This window comes from Cavia porcellus, unplaced genomic scaffold, assembly GCF_034190915.1.
Source record: "Cavia porcellus strain 051 isolate PalLab524CR breed Dunkin Hartley unplaced genomic scaffold, mCavPor4.1 scaffold_10, whole genome shotgun sequence".
NCBI lineage: Eukaryota > Metazoa > Chordata > Mammalia > Rodentia > Caviidae > Cavia > Cavia porcellus.
Genome location: NW_026947493.1, coordinates 83,234,021 through 83,248,412, shown reverse-complemented (window position 1 = coordinate 83,248,412; position 14,392 = coordinate 83,234,021). Strand labels below are relative to the sequence as shown.

General features: G+C 50.6%; 1 protein-coding gene across 1 annotated transcript in view; it reads left to right on the top strand.

Annotated features, from left to right (window-relative positions):
• Positions 1-14,392, top strand: part of Sntb1 (syntrophin beta 1) — a 199,580-nt gene that overhangs the window by 130,256 nt on the left and 54,932 nt on the right. The window lies entirely within an intron of this gene.

The following is a 14,392-nucleotide window of genomic DNA, read 5'->3' as shown; positions in this document are numbered from 1 at the left end:
GAAGAGCTGATTTTGATGGAAAAATGTCCCCACTTGGTCAAGGGCCTGGGTGGACCGGGGTGGTCCAGTAAGAGATGCTGGGGTTTGAAAGTAAAGATTGGAAGGGATGGGATGAATGCAGGGGTCATTCTGAAGACTGGGCAGAGGGAAGGGAATGAGGAGAGAAGGGGAGGAGCCCCAGGCTGACAGCGACCCATGATGCCACCATTGCGAGGCCTGGGAAGGAACTACCGTCCCCTGAAGCCAGGGAGCTTTGCAGCTGGAAGGAAGCGCCGTCCACTACCTAAGGCCACGGATGTCCTGCTGGTGGCTCCTGATGGCAGAAGCTGAGCAGTAGGCAGGATGATGGGGACCCACGGGGGCTCTGTGAGGATAGATGAGGACCTTTGGCACCAAGAATGAGCTGGATCTGGAGGGAGAGGGGTGTGATCTGTGGTAATCTCACTGCTCACCAAGGACCTGAGTGGTCCCGGCCCAGGTCTCCTTCTGCCCTCAGACACAGAGTTTATTTAAAACCATTAACCATCTGGGCAGCTGAGGAAGGAAACCATGTCATCCTTAGTGACATTCAGTTTTTTCAGAGGTGCCTAATGCATTAGGCAGTTTAGAAGTTAAACCTTTGGTTTATGCCAGGTATTAGCAGACGTGTTGCCAGGTGCTCACACAGAGAGGTGTACAAAGCCTTGCTCTGTTTTACACGATTGTGGCGGGTGCTTCCTCAAAGACTTTACCAGTATGCACTACAGCAGTAAAGATTATCAGGAACAGTTACTAGAAATAAAAAGGTTCCATCCTCAGACTTCTTAAAAGATTACCATTGATCCAAGGGGGCAAATCTCTACTGGAATTTAAAAAAATATTCACTACGGAATCCTAGCGTGCGGAGATAGGAATGGGTTTGACTAAACGTTAGCACAAATGGCAAAACCCTAATACCGCGCCTTTCTTACATTATCACATATATCAGCGACTTTTCTTAGTGTTGGTAAGATATAAAATGTGACCCATATATATTTGGCTGTAGTTTACCTTAAATTGATGTCCTTTGTTTTTTCCTACACTGTGAAGCTTTGATTTTATAGATGAATAACGATGGTTCTGTTACAGTATTGTACAGATTCTGTTTAATTCCAAGGCTTTAGAAGCTGGATTTATGTAAGCTAAAATAATATGATATAATGATGTGAATTTCCTTTTGAAAATCCTGATCAGTGCAAATTCTGAAGCCTCCTTGGAGCTGGACGGATGGTCTACATGTGATGTGATGGACAGCCAGGGGTGTCCTGTACCAAATCATATTGCAGGGAACTTAGTGATGCCCTCACCTAAAAGGGCAGAGGACAGGGCAGAGATGGTCTGTGGCACTGTCACTGGGTGATGCCCAGCAGTAGTGGGAGTCCTCAGGCCCTGGGAGCTGGATGGATGGTCCACATGTGACGTGATGGACAGCCGGGGGCATCCCGTACTAAATCAGACCTCAGGGAATGTAGGGGTGCCCTCATCCCACCTCTTTTCTGTAGATGAGGACTCTGGGTCCCAAAGAGCGGGAGAGTTTGAATCACAATGAAAATCCTGATCAGTGCAAATTCTGAAGCCTCCTTGGAGCTGGATGGATGGTCCACCAGGGATGGTGGGACCAGAACAATGCTGTGAGGTCAGGGTTTCTTTCACTGAGGGCTGTGGCTCACCCACCACCATCAGGTATGTGCTCTCCGGGAGCCTCAGGACCCTTTCTGCAGACCCTGGGGCAGGACTGTGCCCCAGGACAGCCCAGCACAGCATCTGGGGGCATCGTCACCCTAGACAGACCACGCACTGCCGTGTAGAACCTTTGGCCTCGCATCCTTAGCTCCTTGTAACCCCATCTGCTCCTGAGGGCCCTCACTCCTACCTGGAACTGTAAAATGCTTCAGCCCCAGTTGTGTTTTCTCAATCGTTGCTTTTTGATCTTTTCAGTTTTCTGTGCATCGAGTCCTTTCAGGAAATTTGAGAAAAACAAGCTAACAGTAATTAATACGTAGGGACCTGCCAGAATCGGGGAGCTCTGCTTTGTGGTGTTTTGCTTTGACTTGGTATCCCCACTTGTAAATGATCTCGGATTTAAAATGCAAAATCCCAATACCGCAAAACTTAAAGACTCAGCTGGGAGCTCGGAGAATCCAGTCGGTGCTCTGTGCTGCTCATCCCTGGTGCAGGTTCTTCCCAGCGGGAAGGTGAGCTTAGCTGCACCTGCAGAGGTGGTGCTGGCAGAAGCGCTGGGTGATTCCTGGTTGTCCTGTGCCCGCTCTGTTCCAGGCAGGACATTTCTGTAATCCCAGACCCCGCAGGGGATTCGCAGAGGCCAGGGGGACAGTCTAAGAGGGCGCCTCGGGGGCCACAGAGCTTTGAGCTTCTTTTTCTCACTCCCCAGCCAGCTCTTTCCTCGAAGCTGAGCTGATATGGAGCCCAGGGAGCCACTGAGTGAGGCTTCCAGATCTACCTCTAAGCCGATCCCCATGCCCAAGGCCGGCCGCAGCACTGAGAGACAGTGGAAACTGCTCAGATCCCCCACCCGCAGTCGGGAAACGGAGGGAAGGGCCAGGCCCACGGAGGTACATGTTCTGGCTCATCCACATCCATCTCTGTCCTCCGCTGCTCCCGGTGCTTCTGACCCTACAAGGTCATGGAGAGTCTCCTCTCCTCTCCGTTCTTCCCTACAAGGGCCTGGCAGAAGAAGACCTGGAGAAGGCCTTCTCCCTTCTCCTCCTCCTTCCTGATTTGTACTAGGTCCAAAGAGCAGGTCTTAGAGACTGAAGTCATCTTTGATAGGGCAGATTAAGGGAACGCCATAGACACCACACACACACACACACACACACACACACACACACGCACACACACACACGCACACACTTACAAGTTGGCCTTGCTTTGCACATACCCATTCCCCAGGAGTGTCAGAAGCCAGCATAGATATAATGTGAATAAAAGCACAAACTGCTACCCGCTCATCAGTTGACCAGTCAACCAGTTGCTATACAGATAGCAGATGTTCATACTGACCATGACCAATCACATGCTTTCTTTCAAAGCCTGTAGGTGATTGGTCATCACACAGCCATTAGCCATCCATGCACAGAAGACAGAGTTTACATGGGTGTCTCTGTCTCCCCAAGCCAGATCCAGATGGCATCTTACAAGAATGGTTATAGGAAGAGGACACTGTCCAGCAGAACTAACAGTGCGATAAAAGGACAGAGTAGCAATCTGCAAATGGAATCCAAGTCAAACATTAATGGGAGTGTGGAAGAAATAACTGTCTGCGGGACGTTTATACCGGCAGGCCGTTCCAAAAGCTGGTGGTGCACAGCAGAATTGGGTGGGAGTAAACTTGTACCACAGGCAAGAAATGGCAAAAGGGGAAGAGCTGGAGAGAAAGAGCAGCCAGAGGTGTTTTACACCCCGGAGCTAACGGGCAGATGCGGTGCTAATGGATGGAAACTTAGTACAGGGTGACAGTGTGCCATGGGACGGAAAAGATGCTCTCTGTGCCTCAGCAGTGACAGGAGTCAAAGACCTGACAGCTGTGTGCAGAGAAGTGGTGTGGGGCAAAATTAAAAATTTTTAAACCAAGAAATAAAGATTTAATTCCCAGTCTTTTTGATGTTTAAACGAGACTAGTAAATAAACATTAATTTTAGTATATTTTTCATTTCTCCAAACAACCACTGGCAGTCAGAGAGTTTGCAATATTTTGATTAAAACTTTTAAAGGTCATGGAACAATCCTAATTTGTCCCACTGATTATAGGAGCATTTGTCAAATTGCAGCGTTCAGAGCTGTTATCATTGTCCAGTACTACTGGACCTGAGCTGTCGCTTGACCTCATCCCATCTATCTTCTGTCTACATTTCTGCCTAATCTGTTTTATCTGTCCACATGTTCGTCTGCCCATCCACCCACCCATCCATCCACCCCTGTTTATCTTTGTAAACTTGTAGCTCTCTCTGCATACATAATGCACGAATATGCGCTATTTTCTCACGTAATCAGTCCCACCTTGACTTTTCAGTAAACAACAGTGACTTATCCATACCCCTCTCAAATTGCAGATTACGGTCACCCCAAGTAATTCATTCTTTAGCTGCCCTGCCTGCTGTGTTAAAAGAACCTCAAGGGTACATGTAAAGTAGCCCTGGCCTGACCAAAGCAGGCTGGCTATAATCAAGGTCTTAACAGTGTAATTAATAGAATGGTATTTTTGGAGTCGCTAAATATATCGGGCCTACCATCTGCCTGAAAATCACCTGTGCTGGAATTTCCCAGCATTTCTTCCAGGGAGAAAATAGTTTCTGACCTGAGGGAACTCCCTGCCCATAAATGGCAGCGGCCGAGCCGCCCTCGGCAGGCCAGCCCTGGCTTGCGTCCCCTCTAACTGGAGCCAGTTGGTTATGCTGGGAAACGCAGGCTGTTAGTGCAATTAAATTTAAGAGGCCTGTTGCGTTCCTTTCATCGGCAGCCATGGAGCTCCCGAATGAATCACTCTGGAAACGGAGCAGGACGGAGGGAAGCTGGCATCAGCTTGGGTGGCTGCCCGTTCATCTTTTGCTGCACGTGTTTAAGCTAAATGTGCCAGTGTGGACTTCGTTCGCATTGTCCCCAGCTTCCGTGCTTTCCAAGAAAACAGCAGAGGTTTTTCACATGAGGCAGGCGGGTGGCAGAGGCAGCTGGGAGGAAGGATCACAAATGTGACCAATTTTTTGTGCTGATTCACCGTGCAATTTCATGAGTTGATCTCTCCGAGGGGGAGACATCCGAGCTCCCAGGTGAGAGCAGTGGGGACAGGCACATCCACCCCTGGCCAGTTGGGCCCCACGGCTGCACAGGGTCCCAGTTCAGGATCCCTGCGAGAGGTGTCAGAGCTGGAGGTGAAAATCCTCTGTGCCTGGCCTTCTGGCCACCAGACTGGGAAGCTGAGTTTTACTTTATTGTACATTAGTTGTTTTTTAAGGGGAAAAAACAAAACAAAATTTCAAAACACAACAATTAGGGGTAACAATGGTATATACTGTTAGCTGCAGTTAGTCAGAGCACAAGACATCTGCGCTTAATCCTCCAAACAACACCAGCGCAAACCTTTCTCTTCGGTGAGCTGAGAGAGATCAGTAGGATAACATGTTAGCTATCTTTGATGGTCTGTGTGTGTGTGTCTGTGTGTGTGTGAGTGTGACAGGGCCCAGGCCCACTGCACAGTTTGATCGGCTGTGTCTCTGCTGTTGGAGGCCAAGTCCCACGCATTCTGGTTAGGTGGATTTGGGGTATCTGGAAATAAAGCAGGAGGCAAATGAGCCCTGAAAGAACTCAGTGAGTGGGTCGGGAGGAGGCAGGTGGCGCGGCAGGGGTGGAGACGCAGCGCCACATGGGAAGAACGTGGGCCCTGGGAGTTGCCTGGAGCGTGCTTCTTGCTCTCTGGTTTGCCTGGTAGGTGACACCATACAAGCACGTGCAGCCTCTAAGCCTCTGTCGCTGCAAGTGCAAGAGAGCGACGTGAGAACCCAGCTGAGCAGAGCCTCCGCGGCTTGCATGAGTGAAGCATCTTCCGTGCCCGTGCGGCCGGCACCTCGCATCCCCCGCGTGGAGTGCACAGAGGCGACCTCAGCTCCCAGGTTGCGCATCGTGCTGGAGCGGCCGCGCTCACCTGTGGAGTGCTCGGAGGGACGTTACTGCGTGAATGCTGCTGGGTATCTCTACGTTCTTGTCCTGGCAAGTGTGATAAAAAGGCCTGGCGTGGTCCTTTCGCTGACATACTGACCTGGAGCACTCAGAGCCAGCAACTCGAGGGTGACATTTGAGTTCATCCCCGGCCTCTGTGTTCTGGACCAGAGCTGTCACTGTCTTGAGCTTACTGTATGTATCAGTACCGTCATTTAGCTTCCTAGGCCACTTTCCAAGAAGATCCCCAGTGTGTGTGGGTGGAGCACGTGTCTCCCCTGACTTCCCGCGAGGGGAGCCAGGCAGGGCCTCTGTGAGGGGCCTGCTTCCCTGGGCGGCTCAGCCACAGCGGACTCCCGGGCTCCATTCAGTCCACACAGGACCAAGCCCCCCACCCCAAAGGGTAGGGTGAAACTGAACACGTACCCAGCAGAAAGACTAGCAAAATCAGGAAGGGAGAAAGAGCAGTTTGAGTTGGGGCCTGTAGGGAAGTGCAGGCTCGAGCAGATTTCAAACAGAAGAGAGATCTGAAAAGCTCTGAGTGGGACTTAGGTGTCTATGCGTTAATTTCAGACAAAAAGCTCTGAAATAACCAGCATATGACGGTGCCGAGAGAAGAGGCCGTTTCTCTGTGGATGGCAAATAAAGTTCAGAGACGCACGGGTGTCCTGTGCCCGGGACCTTAGCAGCGCTCCTGTAGGAGTCCACCTGTTGTTAGTCAACCATGAGTTATACAAACACCCTTCATGGTTGACATAAACTTTATCAAATAGGCAGTTGGAGCTAAACATATAAAACCAATGTGGATTTTTTTGGGGTTTTTTTTTTTTTTTTTTTTTTTTTGTCGTTTTGAGACAGGGTCTTGCTGTGCAGTTCAGGCTGACCCTGAGCTCACTTTGTAGCCCAGGCCGGTCTCAAACTACCATGATCCTCCTGCCTCAGCCTCCCAGGTGTTGGGATTACAGGCATGAGCCACTACGCCTGGCCATAAAACCAATTTTTAACAAGGGCATGAAATCATGCCCTCCTAATTCTTGTCTTCATTGGAAAAGATCAGAAATTGACAGAAGTGTTTGTGGGAAGTTGAGGGTTCTTGATGGCTTTTGTAGAAACAAATCCAAAATGAATAAATGTATATTTGGTGGTCTTATTCCTTTCCCGCTCTTCTTGTGACAAACAAGAGACTTAAACATAATTGCTAGGGGTGTGATGTATGTGAAGCGGTTTTCTGGATGCCTCGCCTACCCCTGATGTCATTCTAGGCCCAGACTTCGGAAGCGCAGCCGCCGTCCTCCGCAGGTGCTCGGTTTCTCTCCATTTCATCTCTTCTCACATTGTGTTTCTTCTGTTTCTTCTGCTTCAGGCTTCAAGGCTTCACTCTGAATAATAATGGGGGCCAAAAGTAACCTAACCCGCAGCCCAACAGCCATGAGACCAAAACAGAACTATCCAAGAACCTCTTGTTTATTAGCATCTTTTAGAAGAGGAAGATATTTTTTGCTTCTAAAAAATGCCAGGAGTTTTTAAAATCTAAAATACATGGCTTAGTCTTTTGTTGGTCCATTTGCTGAATGTTACTGAACACCCGTCATTAATTCACTCAGTAACAAGTTGCGATTACCTGCAACACACCAGGCAAGTAGTGAGGCTGCGGAGGGGGGAAGAACAGGTTAAACACCAACCTGCAGAGCAGCGTCTACACCGTCTACACCGGGGACCAAGAGCTCAGTGACAAGAGCCCTAACGGGGCGGGCGAGACAGGAGTGGACGAGAACCAGTTGGTTTTCGGTAACTGTTTGTAATGAGGCAGGAAGTTGGTTCTCAGGGAGCTCGAGTGCCATTGAGGCTGACAAACACAGAAACCAGGAATCACCAGGACAGACTGGCGCGTTGCTGTCACGGATTTTGATATCAAACCTGTGAGAGCCCAGAGAGAGGAACCAGCCAGCCTGGCGTGGGAGGGTAAGGAAGGTCTCAAGCTGGATTTAAATACGCGGTGCAGAGGGACCAGCTGGCCTGCAGCGGTAGCCTGTGCGAGGCTGGAAGCCTCCAGACGCGTGGCCTTGTGTGAGAACAGCCGTGGTCTTGCGCAGCTGGGGCGCTGGTCCGCGTGTTCAGGTGCTGCTGCTGCCTTCCTTAGTGACCCCCAGGCCGCGGGGCCTCCATCCACGTGCCACTGCACTGCATGTTTAGAATTCTTCTTCGGATTTGTCTTCAGGGACACTTCCTTAGCAGTGTGAGAGAATCTACGTTAGCGTCTTCCGGGGACCCCGTTCTCCCCCAGGTGCTTTCTCCCTCTCACGTTCACCCTGGCTGGCCCCCTCAGCACCCTCCCTTTCTTTAGTCCGAAGCTCCAGACCCCGAGTTGGGCCTGGAGGCGAATGTTGAGCAGGGAAGCAGGTCGGGCCTGCTGATGTCCAGCCAAAGCTGACCAGTCGGGCCCCTCATCCGAACACAGGTGGAGGCTGAGCGGCGGAGGTCCCCTTGGGAAATGACACAGTGGCGGTTTCAGGTGCCCCCCGCTGCTCTCCCCCCAGTTCCCGTGGGCTTTACCTATTACCTCAGTCCTTGGTCAGTACGTGAAAATCTCTCATCTCAGACCCATCTTTCTCCCAAAAAGCTGCAGCCCGCTGCTTTCTGTGAAATACGCTTTAGGGTTTTCTGTCGGGGCCATTTGGAAGTGAGCACCGCAGTGTCTCATCCTGCAAAATGCTCTTCTTTATCGTCTCAACACTAAGAATGACACAAATACAAGGATGCAGACGAATATCTGCTCGGTGCTTTGTAGAGTGATTTTGCAGGCACTGTTTCCTGTGTGACTCCGGAAGAGCTTGTTCAGTCTACATCTTCAGCACCCAGCCCCGGGCGCCCCAGTGTGTGCTGCTGTGGCCACTTGGGAGAGGTGGGCTGTCCTGCCCTGTGGGGCACACGGCCTCCACCACAGCTTCACTGATGACACTGGATGCTGCTGTCAGAGGAGGTGGGATCACTGAGGGAGAAAACTGTTCTTGGAACTGTGCCGACCAGAAAGCCGCTTCTCAGCGCTGCGATGATGACTTTGACCTTTTTACTTCTCTGTGATTCTGTGAAGATGCAAACACCACGCACTGTGTAATTTTGCACAAGAAGTTTTGTCATTGATTCCTTTTCCTTCCCAAGGCAGGACTGCAGATCAAAATAAGGTTAAGAGTCGGTGTTGCTTAGATCATCACCGAGCTGCTGGAAGCATCCACCTCACTTTCTACCCACATAGCCAAGCGAAGTCTGCAGCTCTGCCCTGCGTGTCCTGGTAAATAATCACTCTCAGTCATGACCCATGTTGTAGTCAGGGGTTTTACACAGAGAACAACTAGGATTAGGACATGGAGTTTATAATAATTTTATAATGGTCATCGGAAGTTAACACAAAAATGCAGGAAATCTATCCGCAACACCAAAGACATAGATTATTTAGTCAAGAGCCTAAACCCCATGGCAGTGTCCCACATGAATCCAGATAAAAACCCAGAGCTCAGGACAATGCCTCCCACGAGTCCAACTGGAGGTCCAGAGCCCACAAGAAGGACTCACGCCAGTCTCTTTTACGGATCCATGCTGGGAAGACCCAAGGGTCAGCGGTGGAAGCCAGAAAGTCTATGCCAGCAGGATGAAGGAGCTGTGCTGGTGGGATGAGGGTTCTGGGCTGGAGCAGAGAAGTCACACTCACAACAAAGACCGGGGCTGTCCTGAAAGGCACCACAGCTGTCCTCAGCGACACGGAGGCCCGAGCTCCTCCGATGACAAGCACAGTCGGGTATATACCAGGAAGCAGTGTGACGAGTTCATCCTGGAGACCAGGCAGCACATGTCTTCCCCTCCAGAGCCAGGAAGCAATGCTGGACGTGAGGACCAGAGCTCCTCCAGGAGAACCAACAGCTCAGACAGCAACTTCGTAGGAGAACCCACAATGCCTCCTTAATGCCTCAACCCTCTACACCTCCCTTCTTCTCCACCTATTTATCCTGGTTACCCTCCTCAGGTGGAGCATCTTCCCTAAATGCATGCTGATGTAACCCAGCTGGCGTTAAGCTGACCACCAGTTCTCAATCCCTAACAGCCCGCCTGTAGAGTTTGTTACCCTTCCCCCAAAACCCAGCGGGTAGGACTGGGATCACCAGGAGCCTGTGCCGCGTGGTGGATTCCGGGGAGGAGCCGAGAGCCCGCCCTCCAAGGGCAGTTAGTTCAAAGGCTTTTTTATTATTACACCAGCGAAAGAAGAAAGGGTAAGAAAGAAAGAAAATAAATAAAGGACAGAAAAGCAGTGCTCCTGCAGTGTTAGCTCCTTTGGTTTAAACCAGCTGGGGTCGTGCAGATGATAAAAATAACGCTTGGACTCAGGCAGACTTGCTCTGACCCTTTTAGCCGGTCCTCACGGGTGGCATTTGGTTCCTGGAAATATGATCGTGCCATTTGGATATGCAGGCTTCTTCTGTCGGTGTGAGATGAGTGAATTCCTCATGTGAGTGGAAAGGCACATCGATCCCCGGGAAGCCCTGCCGCGCCTGCGAAGGGATTTCTCCTCCCTCAGTGTTTAATGAGGCTCCATATTTGTCGCTGTCCCCAGTGACTCCTTTGAGCAGGACACACTCAGTGCTCACCTGGGGGGCTGGCGCCAAGCTGCTGACCTCTGCGGCATTGGGGGCCCCGGGCCGAGACTGACCTGAGCGCTGGATCCATCTGACGGTTCTCGGCTCTGCTGCTCACGTGCAGCCAGCGTGTGGCATGGTGCATGTATGAACCCTGGGCCTGGCGGTGCTCGAGCCAGCTGCGCAGTGAGGCGGTGTGGCGGGCAGAGAGACGCCCAGTGCTCAGTGAGCAGCTGGAGGCGCTGCGTGCACGGTTACTGTCGCACGGCTCGTGGGATGTAAAATTGGAGAGGGGGAGAGACCCTCTGTCTTCCATCTCCTCTTATGTAGAAGCCCCTCCATGCCAGCGCCATGCTTTATCACCTGTACAGTACAGAGGAAAGTGGCACTGTCGGAAGAATCCGGTAATGCCCTTTATTTATGAAAGGACACTGATACCCGTCCCTGCTGCTGAGTAACAGGAGATTTAAGGCCTGCAGGCCTGGCCTGGTGGTGCTGACCACGGGACTCTGGTGACCTTTCAAGGCAGTGCTGGAGACATGGCAGGCCAGAGCCGGGGCACAGAAGGGCATGCATGTCGCTCTAGCCTTTGGTCCTGCTTTCCAAGGCGGGTGTGTGAATGGTGTGTCTCCCCACCCACCCAGCTCTTTGCGAGGTGTCCTATGCTGGAGAGGGAAGTGCGTGTGATTTGTGCTGCTCTGAGGTGCCACCCTTTGGTAGAGTGGCCATGCTGCTGAAAGGAGCGAGAACATTTATCTGCAAACTCACCAGTGCTGCTGAGGCTGGGTGGCCATGTGACTTTGGGCCACGTAGCGCTCTGAATTTCCTCCAGCTGACTCTTATTACAGGTGAGGAAGCCGAGGCTGGGAAAGGACAAGTGACTTTGTGGTACACTGCTGTTTCCCCGAGCACTTAGTGTGTGGGGAGGGTCCCCACCGTGAGCCCGTGATGACAGCTGGGGCATCAAGGCCAAAGTGATCCGGTGCTGGGGGTTCTCGTGGAAGGCTCTTGGGGGTGACAGCTGAGTCCACCGTGAAGTAGGCGTCTTCCAAGCCAGAGCCGGCCTCAGCGGGACACAGGAAGCAAATGCAACATCCAAGATCACTTCCAGGAAACCCAAAGGAGATCGGCCGCCTTCGTGGCGCTGCCTTCTCAGTGGCCCAGGGGCCACCTCCTGTCACCTCCAAGTGGGAATCGGTCTTCCTTGTTGAGGTTCTTCAGATTGTTGTAAGGAACACCATGGGACGCTCTGCAGAACATCTAAAATAATTGGAAATATTAGTTCCAGCTTCTTTATTAAGTGGTTTTTTTCCCCCTACAACTCCCAATTACTTTAGATTTTAACCTCCAATTACTTTAACTTTAGACTTTGCTTCTCTCTCCTCTCCATTCTTGGGTGAAAGCATACCTGGTTGCCTGGTGCCCCAAAGTGACCAAGAACACAGATATAAGGGAGTAACTCCAAGTTTAGGGGCGGGTAGGACTAATAACCAGCAGTAATGCCATAAGCCCTCTGTTAAACATTCTCAAGCAAATTCAGCAGATTTAGCTTAAATTCCTGCGTAGGGTCAGCCCTGTTCGGGACGAGGGGTGGACTGCTAATGGGAAAGAGGGTCTCCATCCCCAATTATGTAAGGTGGGTAACAGTGAAACCAACAGATAGAAGTTTCAGGATCAGATAGTGCAGAGTAGAGAGAATATGTCTGCAAAGCAAAACGTAACCCTGCAAGCTTGAATCATGGCACGAATCTTGACGTGATTAATGAGAGAAACGTGAGATCAAGGGACCAAGAACTATGGTCCAGCTCTTGGAAGAGCCCAGAGGAAAAGATTGGGGTGGAAAATACCAATTTTGTAAAATCACTTGTGCCACCTGTAGGAACTGACGTCTTGGCTTGGAGGGTGGGTAGCCAGAGTCATTGAGCCCAACCGTGCACCACACAGTTAGGGCAGCTGTGTGTACAGCCGCATGGCTTCAATACTCAAGGACAGTTTTCAGATGGGGGGAGATGAGGATTTTGGTAGCTTTTAAAAATTTCATGTCCTTAAACGCCACCTCCCTGTCACTGATGTTATGAGGGGCTCCAAAGCTGGGTCTGCAGGGCTCGGCTGCACTCCACAAGACACAAGCTTGGGGTGGGCATGGGACGCTGGGCTTTCCCACAGCAGGCTCTTCTGATGACCCGGGTGTCCTGTCCCCCCCCCCCCCATGGAATTACACGATGCCCTAGAAATCTCCCTTTCATTCTCTCCAGTCTTTCTACCCTGAGTTAGCCATGGTGTCATTCATCACTTCACGCGGTTCACTGTTTTTTCTTATGTCCTTGGTTTTCAAATAGTTTTTATCCAGCACTTTTAGGTGTGTAGTGCAGGGCTTTTCAAGATAATCTGGTTTTTGCTGCGTCTGGTGGGTCATGCCTTAATCCCAGCACTTGGGAGGTTGAGGCAGGAGGATCATTGCAAGTTGGATCATTGTTGGGCTGCTAAGTGAACCCGAGGCCAGCCTCAACTGCATAGTGAGACCATCTCAAACAGACCAAAAAAGATATCTGGTCTTCTGTTAGTGGAATGAAAAGTTAAACGCTGGGCTCATGGAGATTACCTTACACTTTTAGAAGAATTTGGTGAGATGACATGGGTAGTCTCTCTCAAAGTATGGCTATGTGTTTAGATTTTCTTTGTGATCCTCCATTAGATGCTTAAGTTTTTCTTCATACAGATTTGTCGTATCTTTTTAAATTATTTTGAACTATTATACGTGGACTCATACTTTAACTTTCTGCTGATCATTGCTTGGCTACATGATGGCTGTGATTTCAGTACGTTAGTTTATGCCTGGGTGACTTGGATTCTTCTGTTGTTTACGTCAGTTTTCCAGGGGTCCCTCTTTATGTCTTGCAGGGATAGAACCATCTTAGCCACAAATTAGGATAACGTTACCTGTCTTTCACGTCTTTATGCCCCATTTTATTTCCCTTGCTGGTCCTTTCTCAGCAATGCTGTGCAGTGGTGGGTAGCCGGCAGTCTTGCACTTGCCCTGAATTAAAGAGGAATGCTTCTTAAGCTGGAGCCTGGCTAACTGGCAGATGGACGTGGCAGGCATCCGTGCAGTCTGTAGAGCTGGGAGGAGCTCTCTGCATTGTCACAGTGGATCTCACATCACCTTGCTTTGTGAGACGTAGGGAAATGTGCAGTCGTGTCGCTGTTTTTCCAAAGCCAACTCACTGAAAGACTTCCTTTGGTGGCCAGTGACCTTTATCTATAGTGGTCGGCGAAACAGATTGCTCCGCGTCTGGCACACGTGATGGTGAAAATACCTGTCTACTCACGAAACTCGTATGTCTGGTTTCTGAGTGAAACCCAAGCTGGTCATCTGCTGATTAAGGAAAAGCAAGTGAGAAAAACAAAAATGTAGTGTAACGGCTTAGGTGGAACCAAGCGCGTTCCTAAGTGCTGACTTCCAGGGCACGGCTCCTGTAAAGCTCTGCAGGGCTCATGCCACCAGCCCCTGTGTACTTAGGTATCAATGCTGCTCACCAGGGGCTCCAGATAGGGCTGTAGGGTGTCTGCTCTCCACAGCGCCACCTAGATGTAAGGAGCGGTAGGGATCATCACAGCTGGGCCCTCCACTCCGCAGACCAGGCAGAGGATAAATTAAACGTCAGCTGGAGCAGCAGATGAGAGTTGTTGGGGGCCACAAATCCACACTGGAAAAGTTTGCATATCTCCCTAAAGGCTAAAATGGATGTTTGGGACTACTGGTACACCCATCTGAGATTTCCCGTGGACTCTTTCCTCTTAGCATGAGGTCACTTCTACCCTCCTGAGTCCGCCCAGGGTTACACTCCAGGACCAGATCCCTCTTAGCGTGAGGTCATCTCTGCCCTCCCGAGTCCACCAGGATTACCCTTGCCCATAGAGCCATAAACCTCATAGTCTTCCACAGAGTTGAAATCTTTGCTAGCCCCGCCTATCACCGAATACGCCCAATAAACAAAGGCTGTCTAGGAGAGTCAGTGTGGATCCATTGGGAAATATTGATTTTTCAGCCATTCATGTATTAATAAACTTGTCTG